Genomic DNA, 12,544 nt, shown 5'->3' with positions numbered 1-12,544 from the left:
CAAAAATACTCTATCCTGTTAATTTGACCAATCCAGACCATAGGACAGTGTTTTAAACTGACAAGTACTCACTCGTGGAAAGAGACTATTGAGCCAAGTCAGAGGGTTAAAGGAATTAGTCTTTATGACAGCACCAAGGGCTTGTGTCAGCCTACCAACATTTTTTCTGAGACCTAAAGCACAAGAATAATTGGGTTAACATTAGGTAAAGTTCTTAAAGTCAAGCTTTGATATCCTTAACAGTTTTTTTCATGGGGCATCATTAAGGGTTTATCTAATCAGAAAAGGAAATGTGTCAGTCATTCATTTTGCAAAAGGGCTGGTTAATTTTATATATTTTGCTTAAATGTTTTGCAATATTGAAGGAAAAGTTCTACTGAAAGTGGAAGGGGAGGGAGAATCATATCAGTAATACTTGCAGTATAAAAGGCATCAACAACATTTTAAAAACTTATAGTTGACAGATGGATCATCCAAGTATCACATAATACTTCAAGGAACCTAAATATTGTGTAGGTACAGGTACTCCCTTCATGGATATAGACAGCATCCCTTTCTATAATAATTAACACTTATGTAATATTCTATGACTTGCAAGAAAATTTACATGTGTTATTTCATTTTAGCTTATAATAATACTTTGGTAGGTACTATCATTGCCTCCATTTAACAGATGAATAAACTGAGGCACAGAGATTAAGTGATCTGCCCAGGGTCACCCAACTACTAACTGGATGAGATATATCACTTATCCACTGTCAGCCTCAGTTTTCTCATATGTAAAATAAGGTTTATATGAGCACCTATCTTAAAGGGTCGTTACGAAGATTAAATAGATAATATTTGTAAGGCCCTTTGCAAATGTTAAAATTTTCAAAAATTCCAGCTATTATTATTATGATTTTTATTATATCTAAGCTCAAGTCTTATAAAGCCCAGGTTTGTTTCTGGGATTTTTTTCCATTCCATTTTCAATGTTCATTACATTATTTCAAATTCCCACTGATACACATCCCTATCAGAGGAAAAACAATTCTACCTGGGACAATGAACAATATTCACTTGTCTATTCTTGGTCTCCTTGGTGGTATAAGGACATGGAGGTAGAGAGGGACTGTACACAAATTACATTAACAAAGAACACATAATGAAACTGTTTGTTCCATTATGAATCTTGGTGCTCTGAAACCACAAACAAAATTAAAATAATTGAACCAAATTATTTGGAGACTGATTTTCTAGACATCTATCCTCAAGAAAAAAAAAAAAAACCTAAAATAATCATTTCTCAAGAAGTGATAAACAGCCATGAATGGTCCCATGTTGACTAGCTCAGTTGTAACCCAATCTCTGTATTCTGCTGACAAGCTGCTCTCTCGTGGTTTATGAGCTCAGTGGAATCCTTCAGTAGAATTATACCCTTTTATTCAGTCCTGAACCATATATTATCATGAATCCTAAACCAGTTCAAATGGTCCATCCATCCTGCCTTAACATTAGACAAAGCCTTCAGCAATTACCCATCTCTTCAAAGAATGTATTTTCATTGGCATAGAATCCTGCTGAAATCCAAAGTGGATAGGTTTTACTGCACTTTACACTTGGGACTTCATGTCCACTCCAGAATGATGAAAAAATTTAGTAATTCAGACCCTTTGGGATCTGAGATTGTGACCATTTGTACAAAGACTAAACTTTTTTTTAAAAGGTTTCACAAGTAAAATAATAGCAGCAATAAGACTTCATGTGGAGGGCATTTAAACTATTAAAAGAATAAACTCTTCTCAAGCTCTTCAGAAGTACTATTTAACATACAAATAATTGATGTACTTATTACAAATCATTGGATCATACACTTAGAGCTGGAAAATGCCCTTAGAGGTCATTTAGTATGACCCCTTCATTTTATAGCTAAGGAAATGGGGGTCCAGAAAAGTTATAGCACTTCGTAAAGTCACTCAGATAGTAGTAAGTTTTGTTGTTGCTGCTCTTCAGTTATTTCATTGATATCTGACTCTTCATGATTCCATCTGGAGTTTTCTTGGCAAAGATATAGGAGGAGTTTGTCATTTCATTTTATAGGTGAGAAAACTGAGGCAAACAGGGTTAAATTACTTGGTTAAAATCACACAGCTAGTGAATAACTGAGGTCAGATCTGAACTAAGGAAAATGAGACTTGCAGATGCAGCACTCTAGCCACTATGCCACCTACTGCCCTAGTAGTAAAGGTTGAGATATTCCAAGGCAGATCCTCTGTCTATACCCACTTTCTTTTCTTAGATGATTGCTAAAGCAGGTTTACTTTATTAACCTTAAGTTAATTATTAAATTATTATAGGTACTTGAAAATAATTTTTAAAAAAATTCATTTCTTCCTACCATAAAAACTCCTTACTCATTCCATCAGACTTCTTGTTCTGTCTCCTTAGCATTAATCAAATTCGTGATATTTTGCTTTGTTAAAATACTGATTTTTTTAATCAATTACTTTATTATCAAGGTACTCTCACAACAAACCATTATTATCAAAGTAACTCGATGATCTATAAATGAGATAGATTTATTCTTCAAATAAAAATATTATTTAGTACTTGCTGAATCAATAGCATTGTGCTAGGCACTTGAGAGCATAGGATTTAAAATTGGAAGGGACAGACCCCCTCATTTTATTATTGACTTGACTGAAACCATGAGGTCAAATGGCTTACCCAAAATCCCACAGACAGCAAGGATTTGAAATCAGTGCTTCTGATATCCAAATTCAAGTTTTCTTGCAATGAGTGGAATTAAGAGTGAATAGAAAAGACATTTATTGGATTGCCATGTTAGAAAAGGCTAATGGAATGGAAGGGCCTTAAGGGCAGGGATTTTCTCACTTTTAATGGAAAACTCCAGCCCCTATGCATAGTGCTGAGTAGAGCAGGCAATAATTAAATGGTAGATTGATTCATGTAGAGAAAGAGGCTTAAGCTGAGCCTTAAAGAATAGGTAGGATTTAGATAGTCAAAGAGCAGGAGAAAAAAGCATTCCCAGGAAATATTAGCAGTCATATGTAGAAACAATAATGAATGAATCATATAATGTACATTGACTAGCCTCACTAGAAAGGAAGCATTATATTTCAGGACAGAAGGCTGGAAAACTGAGATAAGATCATAGAAATTTGGAATTGGAATTGACTTAAGAGATTAACTAGAATAAAAAATATGGAACCAAAAGGAACTTTATAGAATAACATTTAGTTGAAACCCTTAATTTTCTAGAAGACACTGGTCTTTTAACTAGATGACTTTTCCAAGATCTTATAGATAATAAATAGAAAAGCAAGCAATCAAATTTAGTTCATTTGTGTCCAATTCTATACTCTTTCTACTATGTTTTCTGCTTCTCTTTTATGCAAATTAAAATACATTGAAAAGCATTTGACTAGACTGGAAGCAGTAAGAATATGAAAGAAAAGGTGTCTATGTGAGAGCATTGAATTTGAATGTCAAGAAATCTACATTCTAATCCCAGCATTGTACCTAATAGATTAATGATATTAGGCAAATCATTAAACTCTGAGACATTCAATTTATTCATTTGTTTTTTTTTAATAAGACCTTTAAAAAGTTGTTAGAATATAGTAAGATAAGATTATGCAGCACTCTGTAAATAATAAAGCAGTTTGCCAATATAATTTATTATTATCATTAACTTATTGGCAGAAAAAGAAAAAAGTTAAAGGACTACTAGATAATAGAATTCTGAGCTACAGGAAACCTTAGAGTTTGTAGAGTCAAAACTTTCTCATTTTAGAGATGAGGAGATAAAACCCTATCAAGGTGAAATGATTTGCCTAATGACATACAACATAAATAGCTTGGCTGAGATTTAAACCCAAGGCACTTGATGACACATCTAATATCTTTCCCTCTGCATCCAGATTTTAGTCTTGAGAAATAATGGTGCCATTATGTGAAATCAGCCATCAGTTGGGGTTGGAGAGAGGGAAGATAGCCATGAAGATAATGAACTGAATTTCTGATATGTTATTTAATGATACAGTGAGTCATCCCAGTGGAAATGCCCAGTAAGAAGATAGAAATATATACCAGAAGTTGGATAAGTCAGAATGAAATCAAATTTAAAACCATTTTAAGTGCTCATTATGTACACCACAGTACATATTAAGGATACGATTAAAAAGCAAGACAGTATCTGTCCTCAATAAGCTTATGTTCAATAGGGGGAGAAAACATATATAGAAGAGTGACCACAGAGGAGTGTTTTTCTTTGGGAAGTCACTGAGATGGTAAATGGAGCCTTAAAATAGTTAACTGTCATGTCCTTTCCAGTAGAAATGGCTATTATTGACCCAATTATAGAATTTGAAAGTAATGGAGGAGGGAGAAAGAGGGAAGGGCTGAGATGGGGCTTACAAAATCATTGGAGTAAAATGAGAAGAACTAAGATTAGTTAGAAATAGGGAACCATGTATCTCATTCACTAATCAAGAGAGAGTTAAGAATCACCTACAAAGAAGTGATGGTTTAAGTAGATAAATTCCCTTAATGAAAAACTCTAAAGAAAAAAATTAAAGTTTAAGATTTCATAATAAATAAAATGATAGAAGGAAGAAAGTAGCTTATATTTATTTTAATGGAATAAGGAATGAGAGAAATGGATTTCTCTTCTTAGACTGTTTTAGAGCATTAGAAAATGAAGCCAGAAAAGCTTTTCCATTCTTCTCCCAGAAGCTCTCCATCATGGCCTTAGACTCAGAAGCAGGTGATCACAACAAGACCCATGCCCATTGAAATTAAATCTCATTTTAAAACAAGCAACTTTGAATATCTGTCATGATCCTCAACAGGGATAGAGGCAGCTATATGGTATCCCCTAAGAAAAATCAAGATTGCCTATTGAACAATCTTCTCTTTCCATTGCCTTCATCCCTTTTGAGACTATCCCCAAAGGACCATCTAACGGCAATATGACAGAATCTATTGTCCAGTTCTGATCATATACTTCCATGGCTCAAAAATCTTCTCTAATTCCCTATTATCTATAGGATAAAATACAAATGCCATAGTCAGGCAATACAAAATGGTTTCAACTTATCTTTTCAGTCTTCAGATCATTGATCTAGTGTTGGAAAGGTTTTCAAATGCCATCTAACCCAACTCCCTCATTTTATAGTTGAAAAACCTTAGGTCCAAGGGAAAAGGGAACTGAATCCACTGGAGAAATACTTGCTCATACAGATCAAGTAGAGGAGCAATAAAGCTTCTGGGCATCCTGGGTTTATGCTAGATCACTTTCTGCCTATGAAGATGAGGCAGTTCATGGATTTTGATTCTCTGGAGAGAGAATGTCCCAATCTAGATATTGTGACAATGGAGAGAAGAGGCATTTCAGGTTCCGTGGCTCTCCTGGGATAGGATCAAAACTGGGGGCAAGACAAGACTTCTCTATTGATAGGAAAGGAACTAGAGGCATTTGGGGATCCTGGGTCATCTGGGGCAAGAAAGGAGCTCTTCTTGAATAGCCCTGGAGAAGAATTCCCAACACATAGGAGTTCTTAGAGTGAGGTTCTTAAAAGACTTCCCAGTATATTATACCTGGGGACAAGAGGCATTTCTGCATCATCTGCTCCCAGGAAACAAGAGTCAGGATACACCAAGATTAGGAATATATTTTTTCCATACTCCAAGCAGTTCAGGAAAAAGATTATTATAACTTCTAAGAAGTCACAGGATAGGTGTTTCTACCCTCAAATGGATTTGTCTCTTGAGGCACAAATCTTAATTACAACTCTGTTTCCCAACAGTGTGATACCATTCTGTGAATGTAATGGAACTTAATACTCCCACCTATGATCAGGGCAATGAAACTAGAGTTCTGTTGCTGGAATCAGGAAGATACATCTTCCTAAGTTCAAATCTGACCTCAGACACTTACTAGCTGTGTGTCCCTGGCCAAGTTACTTAGTTCTGTTTGTTTTGTTTTCCTTAACTGTAAATGCGTTGAAGAAGGAAAAGGCAAACCATTCTAATTTCTAGACATAATTGATAATGACTGAAAAGCAATGATCAAGGTACATCTCTTTAGGAAAGTTGCTCCAAGGTAGTACATATTCAATTATCCAGGGAAAATGTACAAACAAATATTGTTCCAGGAGTCAAGAAGAGAAAGTTCATTTTGTCTTGTTGAAGGCGGGGGAAATCACTGTTCCCTAATAGTCCTATCAGTGGTGCCAATTTTTTTGGTTGATACCACGTTAAAAGCAGCAGATATTCTGAAACATCCTTCTCTCTGTCACTCACCTTCTGCTTTGTCATACCATGTTCCAATATTCCTCTATATTTCCAACATCCTTTATCTCCTTCCTATACTTTTAACTTAAACGTAATTCTGAGAGGATCTAAGATATTATCTATGTGGGTATACCTTCTTCTAGTGAATATCATTACCCCTATATAATAATCTATCAAAAGAATACTTTAGTGGATAATAATTAATCTATCAACAAGCATTTATTAGGCAATATATTAGTGCTTAAGATAGCACGCAAAAATACCTCATTGAGTTTATATTCTATATTCAGGGTAAATATGTGCATATATGTAAAATAAATACAAAGTAACTTGGGATGGGAAGCAAGTTGCAACTGGAATGAGTCAGATAAGGCTTCATGAAAAGAGCACTGTTTTAATTGAACTATGAAAAAAACTGGAGATTCTAAGTAACAAGAGTGAGGAAGGAATGTGTTATAGATGTGCTTGTGCATTCCTATAATCTCTGCTTTGGGAAAGCCTGAGACTGGTGGATTGTTTGAGCTGGGGATCTGATCCAGAATCTGATGGGGTATCCTCATGAAGCTCAGTACCAATAGAGGAAGTACCTAATAGTAGCTGAAGGGAGACCAGCCCAAGTCAAGTGTAGAGCAAGTCAAAGTTTCCATGTAAATGACTTGTGTGCTAAACTCAAAAAAGCTTGTATCTCTTGCAGTCAAAGAGACTTGGTATCAAATAACAGGAATATGTTCTTAGTATGGGGGATAGCCAACACAAAGACATAATACATGAAAAATAATACAAAGCCCAATCTTACTAGACTATGTTGTATATAAAGGAGAATAAGCACAAAGGGGCTGGAAAAGTAGATCAAAGCCAGTAGTGAAGTTTTTTAAATGCCAAGGAGTTTATACTTGATTTCAGAGCTATATGGCTTTCCTGAGATGAAGAATGACAGGTTAGGCTAACATTTGTAAGCTGCTTCTTGAAAGGCTGAAAGATAGACTGCAATTCTGACTCTACCACTACCAGTTGTGTGAAAATAAGAAGTTTATAGTCTAGTGGGGAAATAAAATTTCTTCATCTGTAAAATTAAAATAATTCTTTCTCCCCTACCTAGCTCCCAGAATTGATACAAGTATCTAATAAATTCTAGTTATTTGATACCTTAGTGTACAGAGCACTGGGCCTGGACTCAGGAAGATTCATCTTCCTGAGTTCATATCTGGCCCCAGATACTTACCAGCTGTGTGACCCTGGATTACTTATTTAACTTTGTTTTCCTCAATTTCTTCATCTATAAAATAAGCTGGAAAAGAAAATGGCAAACCACACCAGTATCTCTGCCAAGGAAAGCCCACAGAGAGTCATGAAAAATCAGACTAATCAATTGAACAGTAGCAACATATATACAATTAAAGACCTCATAGCATCCCTACATGGTAGATACTATTATGGTTCCCATTTTACTGTTGAGGAAACTGAGGCAGACAGAGATTAAATAACTTGTCCAGGATCACCCAGGGAGCTAATGACAAAGCAAGGACTAAAAGCTAGGCTTTCTGACTCCAAGTCCAGTGCTCACTACAATCAACCATGCTGCTACATATAACCAAGCATTCTCCCTTTCTCACATTCTCCCACACTTCCCCTCTCTTCATATAAGCTCACATCTTCTTACACACTTTCTTATTCTCATACATTCCCTCTACCTCACATATTCTGCATTTTTGTTTTGTTTGGTTCCTTAAAAGTAAAAAAATGGAGAAATCATGAGTTTTATTTATTTATTCCATCATTTATGTGCTTATTGACATAGTTGACATAGTAAGAGGCTGGACTTGAAGCCAAGGAATTTTGAGTTCAAATTTACCTTCAAATATTTATTAGTTGTGTGACACTAGGTAAATCACTTGTCTCTCAACTTGAGTTTTGTCATAGGTAAAATAAAGATAATAGGGATTTGAAGGTTATGAGAAACAAGATGGTGGACAAGGCATTTTCTGCAGACAACAGTAACTGTAAAAACTCTTTAAAACAAAAAATTATGTACCAGAGATAAAGGACCTTCAGCAGTTCCATAGTCTAAGGCACCTAAAAACCAAAAAAAAAAAAAAAAGTTAAAAGAAAAAACCCTGATAATCCAAGAGCTAACATTCACTAACCCTGAGCTCACTTAACACTCCTCTGCCTTCAATGCTACCAGAAGTATGGCCACATTAACCAAATAACTCAAAGGATAAAATACAGGTTACATCAAAATCCATCCCTTCATTCTTTTACCCCCTCCCTCTTTCCAGTGCTATAGATATCCCAACTCCATCTGAGAAAGTTTGCTGAGGCCTCAAGAGTCAATTTGATTATAGCCCTTCAGAAGTTGGGGGCTACAGAACTCTAAACTGACAGCCCTAGGGAAAGTAGGTTCTAAACTTTTGGTGCAGGCCAGAGAACTAAGAAATGAAGGGAGTGGGACAGACCACAACAGCAGCATGCTCTGTACACAGGAAACTGTGCAGCACTCTCCCAAGCTTCTGTGTTTGTGAAAAGCTTCTTCACAAACATTAATGCATATAGGATAAGAAGGGTAGCCAATCAAATGGCGAAAAAAATTATTGCATCAAATTTCTCTGATAAAGGTCTACTATCCAACATAGACAAATTATACATATAACTATTCACTAAGAGATAAATGTTAAAAGGATATTTTCTCAAAAAAGAACTGCAAAGTATTTGTAAGTACATAAAAAATTTACTGCAAATCACTAATAATAAGAGAAATGCAAATCAAAATTGATAAAAAGATGGTAAATGGGCTGGATAACATTCTAGAGAGTTTCTCCCTGCCCCCAAAACCAAAGTACAAAACAGAATACCCTAAAGAAGCTAAATATCAGGTTACCCAATGAGCAATGGGAAGATCCATGGTGAATATGTAAGCAGGCTATGTGTTATATATATAAACACAACCAATGATGCCTTCTAAGCAATTAATTGCCCCTTTATGGGACTCATGTTCTCTCTCAAATGGAGATATTAGACTAGATTAGTCCACAAGGTGCCTTCCAATTTGAATTTTCTGATACAATTATGTTAAGTCATCCAGAAATCTAAACATATTTGAAAAACTGTGTTGAATTTAGATGTTGGAAAACGCATATGTTAAACATAACCAAAAACCTAAGGCTTCTGAACATGCAAAAAGATGGATAAGTCAAGGGCAGCAACTCTAACAAAGGGGAAAAAGAAGCAAGGCAAGGAACTTATTCTTCATGTCTTAGGTTTTCAGTAGCTTTTTTACGATCTTAGATGTAAAATGTACTACAATGCCAGGATGATCTGAGTCCAATTTCAACTGCTATCAACTGTCTCTGTGATTTTATATATTTTGGGATATTCAAGCTAAAAAATAAGAGAGTAGTAAGGTGGATTTATCCTTTCCTGAAAGATAGAACGATACAGCAAGGACTCTTCATTTGAAAACAAAGGACCTCACTTCTTTTGTTTTAAAGTGATAAAGATGAACTACATTCTCTTCTCAATTCCCTTCTGTCTCTAATTCTATGGTCCTACCTAAGATTTCATAATCCTAATAAATACTATGTCATTCCCCACTATATAAATGATCAAATCAAAAGAAAAAATGCAAATTATCAAAAAACACATGAAAGAATGTTTTAAATTTCTAATAATAAGAGAAATGCAAACTAAAACAACATTAAAGTTTTATCTACAAGCCTTCATATTGGCAAAAATGAAAAAAAGAAAATTGTTCCATATTGGAGAATCTATGGGAAGACAGGACTCTAGTATATTAATGATAAAGCTGTGAATTGGTGTAAATGTTCTGGAAAACAATTTAAAAGGATACTAGATCATTCTGGAGAGCAATATGGAACTATGCCCAAAGGGCTATCAAACTGTGCATACTCTTTAATCTAGCAGAGTCTCTGCCGGCCTATATCCCAAACAGATCATAAAAGAGGAGAAAGGACTCAAATATGCAAAAATATTTATAGCAGCTCTTTTTCTAGTGACAAAGAATTAGAAACTGAGTGGATGCTCATCAACTGGAGAATGGCTAAATAAGTTATGGTATGTTATAGAATGTTTTTGCTTTATAAGAAATGATCAGCAGATAATTTCAGAAAAAGCCTGGAGAGACTTAAATGAACTGATGCTAAGTGAAGTGAACAGAATCAAGAGAACATTGTACACAGCAACTACAAAATTATGTGACAACCAATTCTGATGGATGTGGCTCTTTTCAACAATGAGGTAGTTCAGGCCAATTCCAATAGACTTATGATGGAGAGAGCCATCTTATCCAGAAAGAGGATTGTTGGAACTGAATGTGGATCACAACATAATATCTTCACCTTTTTGTGGTTGTTTGCTTGTTTTTTGTTTTCTCTCACTTTTTTTTCCTTTTTGATCTGATTTTTCTTATGTAGTAATTGTAGAAATATGTATTGAAGAATTGCACATGTATAACATATGTTAGATTACTTCTTGTCTGGGGAAAAGGTGGACAAAAAGGAGGGAAAAAATTTAGAATAAAAAGTTTTATAAGGGTGAATGCTGAAAACTATCTTTGTACAGATTTTGGTTTTTTAATAGCTTTTTATTTTTTAAAATATGTGCAAAGATATTTTCAACATTCAACCTTACAAAACCTTATGTTCCAATTTTTTTCTTCCTCCCTTCCCCCTACCCCTTTTCCTAGACAGCAAGTAATACAATATATGTTAAACATGCACATATTTTGAAAATAAAAAGCTATTATTTTAAAAACAAATTTTAAAAAGATACTAAAAAAAGTACCATAACAACATATATCATAGTTATCTGAAGGAGAAAAAAAGCTCCTATATATTTATAGTAACATTTCTTATCATAGCAAAAAAAAATGGAAGCAAAGTGGGTATCTATCAATTGGGGAATGACTTAAAAAAATATGGTACATGAATGTAATAAAATATTACAATGCTATATGTAATAATGAATATTAATAAGCTTGAGAAACTTAAGAAGACTGATATGAACTGATGCAAAACCAAATGAGTAGAAGAAGAATAGCAAATTATACAATGATTAAAATAATGTAAAGGATTGTGTTGTGGTGGAACTAGAGCTGGCTTTGGTATCCAAAAAAATCTAAATTTAAATGCTGTCACTGACACATACTAGTATGAACAAGTCCCTTACCCTCTCAAATCGTCAAGTGAAGCTCTAAGATTCAGAGCAGTTGCATATTTGAATTAATAGAGGGAATATTTTATTTGGGAGTACAGGAATTGAACAGGGAGTGGTCAAAGCCACAAAGGGAGAAGAAACACAAGTTTTCCTGAGATAAGTAAAAACAGAGGAACATGTGTAATGTGTGAAATAATATAAGGCAACAAATGAAATGAGATTACTAAATTTTTGGATGTCAGGGGACAAAATTCTAATAACAACAATAATAACCACCTACATTTTGATTACTTTAAAATTTATCAAGTTTACATTCATTATCTCTCTTGAGTCTCATAACAATACCAAGAGGGTGGTGTTATAATATGCAATAACACATAATTAGTCAAACATGAGAGTAAAGTAATAGGAATGCAGAACTGATTGACCTGCCAAACCTACAGAATGGTCATTGATGTTTTAATGTCTACTTGGAAAGAAATCTCTAGTCCAGTGCCTTGAGGATTTGTGCTGTTTGCAATATGGCATTCATCATTTTTATCAATAGGTCAAATGAAAGCATAGATCATATACTCGTTAACTTTGCCATTCATATTAAGTAGGAAGGAACAACCCAAACTGTATCTAAAAAGACCTTAATATTCTAGAATATTAAGGGGAAAAACCCCATGAGATAAAATTTATTAGAATTAAATGTAAATGCTCAAAAGGGCTATTAAACTGTGTATATCTTCTGATCCAGCGATACCATTACTGATATCAAAGAAAAAGGAAAAGGATTCATTTGTACAAAAACTTTTACAGCAGTTTTCTATAGTGACAAAGGATAGGAAATTGAGGGGATGACCATCAATTGGGGAATGACTGAGCAAGTTGTGGTATATGATTTTGATAGAATACCCCTATGCCATAAGAAATGATGAAGCAGATGAATTCAGAAAAATTTGGGAAGACTTAATATGAACTGATGTAGAGTGAGTAGAACTAGGAGAATACCACACTGCAAAATTATAATGATAACTCTGTGGTCAATACAATAATCCATTATAGTTCTAAAGGACTCATAATAAAA

General features: G+C 34.4%; 1 long non-coding RNA gene across 2 annotated transcripts in view; it reads right to left on the bottom strand.

Moving 5' to 3' along the window:
- The window catches only part of LOC127550214 (uncharacterized), a 44,060-nt gene that overhangs the window by 29,790 nt on the left and 1,726 nt on the right, over positions 1-12,544 (bottom strand). Inside the window, exons 2-3 of one of the 2 annotated variants that reach the window (XR_007950794.1) lie at positions 8,333-8,373; positions 7,410-7,588 (exon numbers count right to left, since the gene is read on the bottom strand). This is a non-coding gene — a long non-coding RNA (uncharacterized LOC127550214). Of the gene's footprint in view, positions 1-7,409; positions 7,589-8,332; positions 8,374-12,544 lie in introns of those variants that run through there. The other variant, XR_007950795.1, reaches the window with a different exon arrangement.

This window comes from Antechinus flavipes, chromosome 2 (genome assembly GCF_016432865.1).
Source record: "Antechinus flavipes isolate AdamAnt ecotype Samford, QLD, Australia chromosome 2, AdamAnt_v2, whole genome shotgun sequence".
NCBI classification, from domain to species: Eukaryota; Metazoa; Chordata; class Mammalia; order Dasyuromorphia; family Dasyuridae; genus Antechinus; species Antechinus flavipes.
Note: the sequence above shows the minus strand (reverse complement) of the source record. Positions and strands in the feature narration are given on the sequence as shown.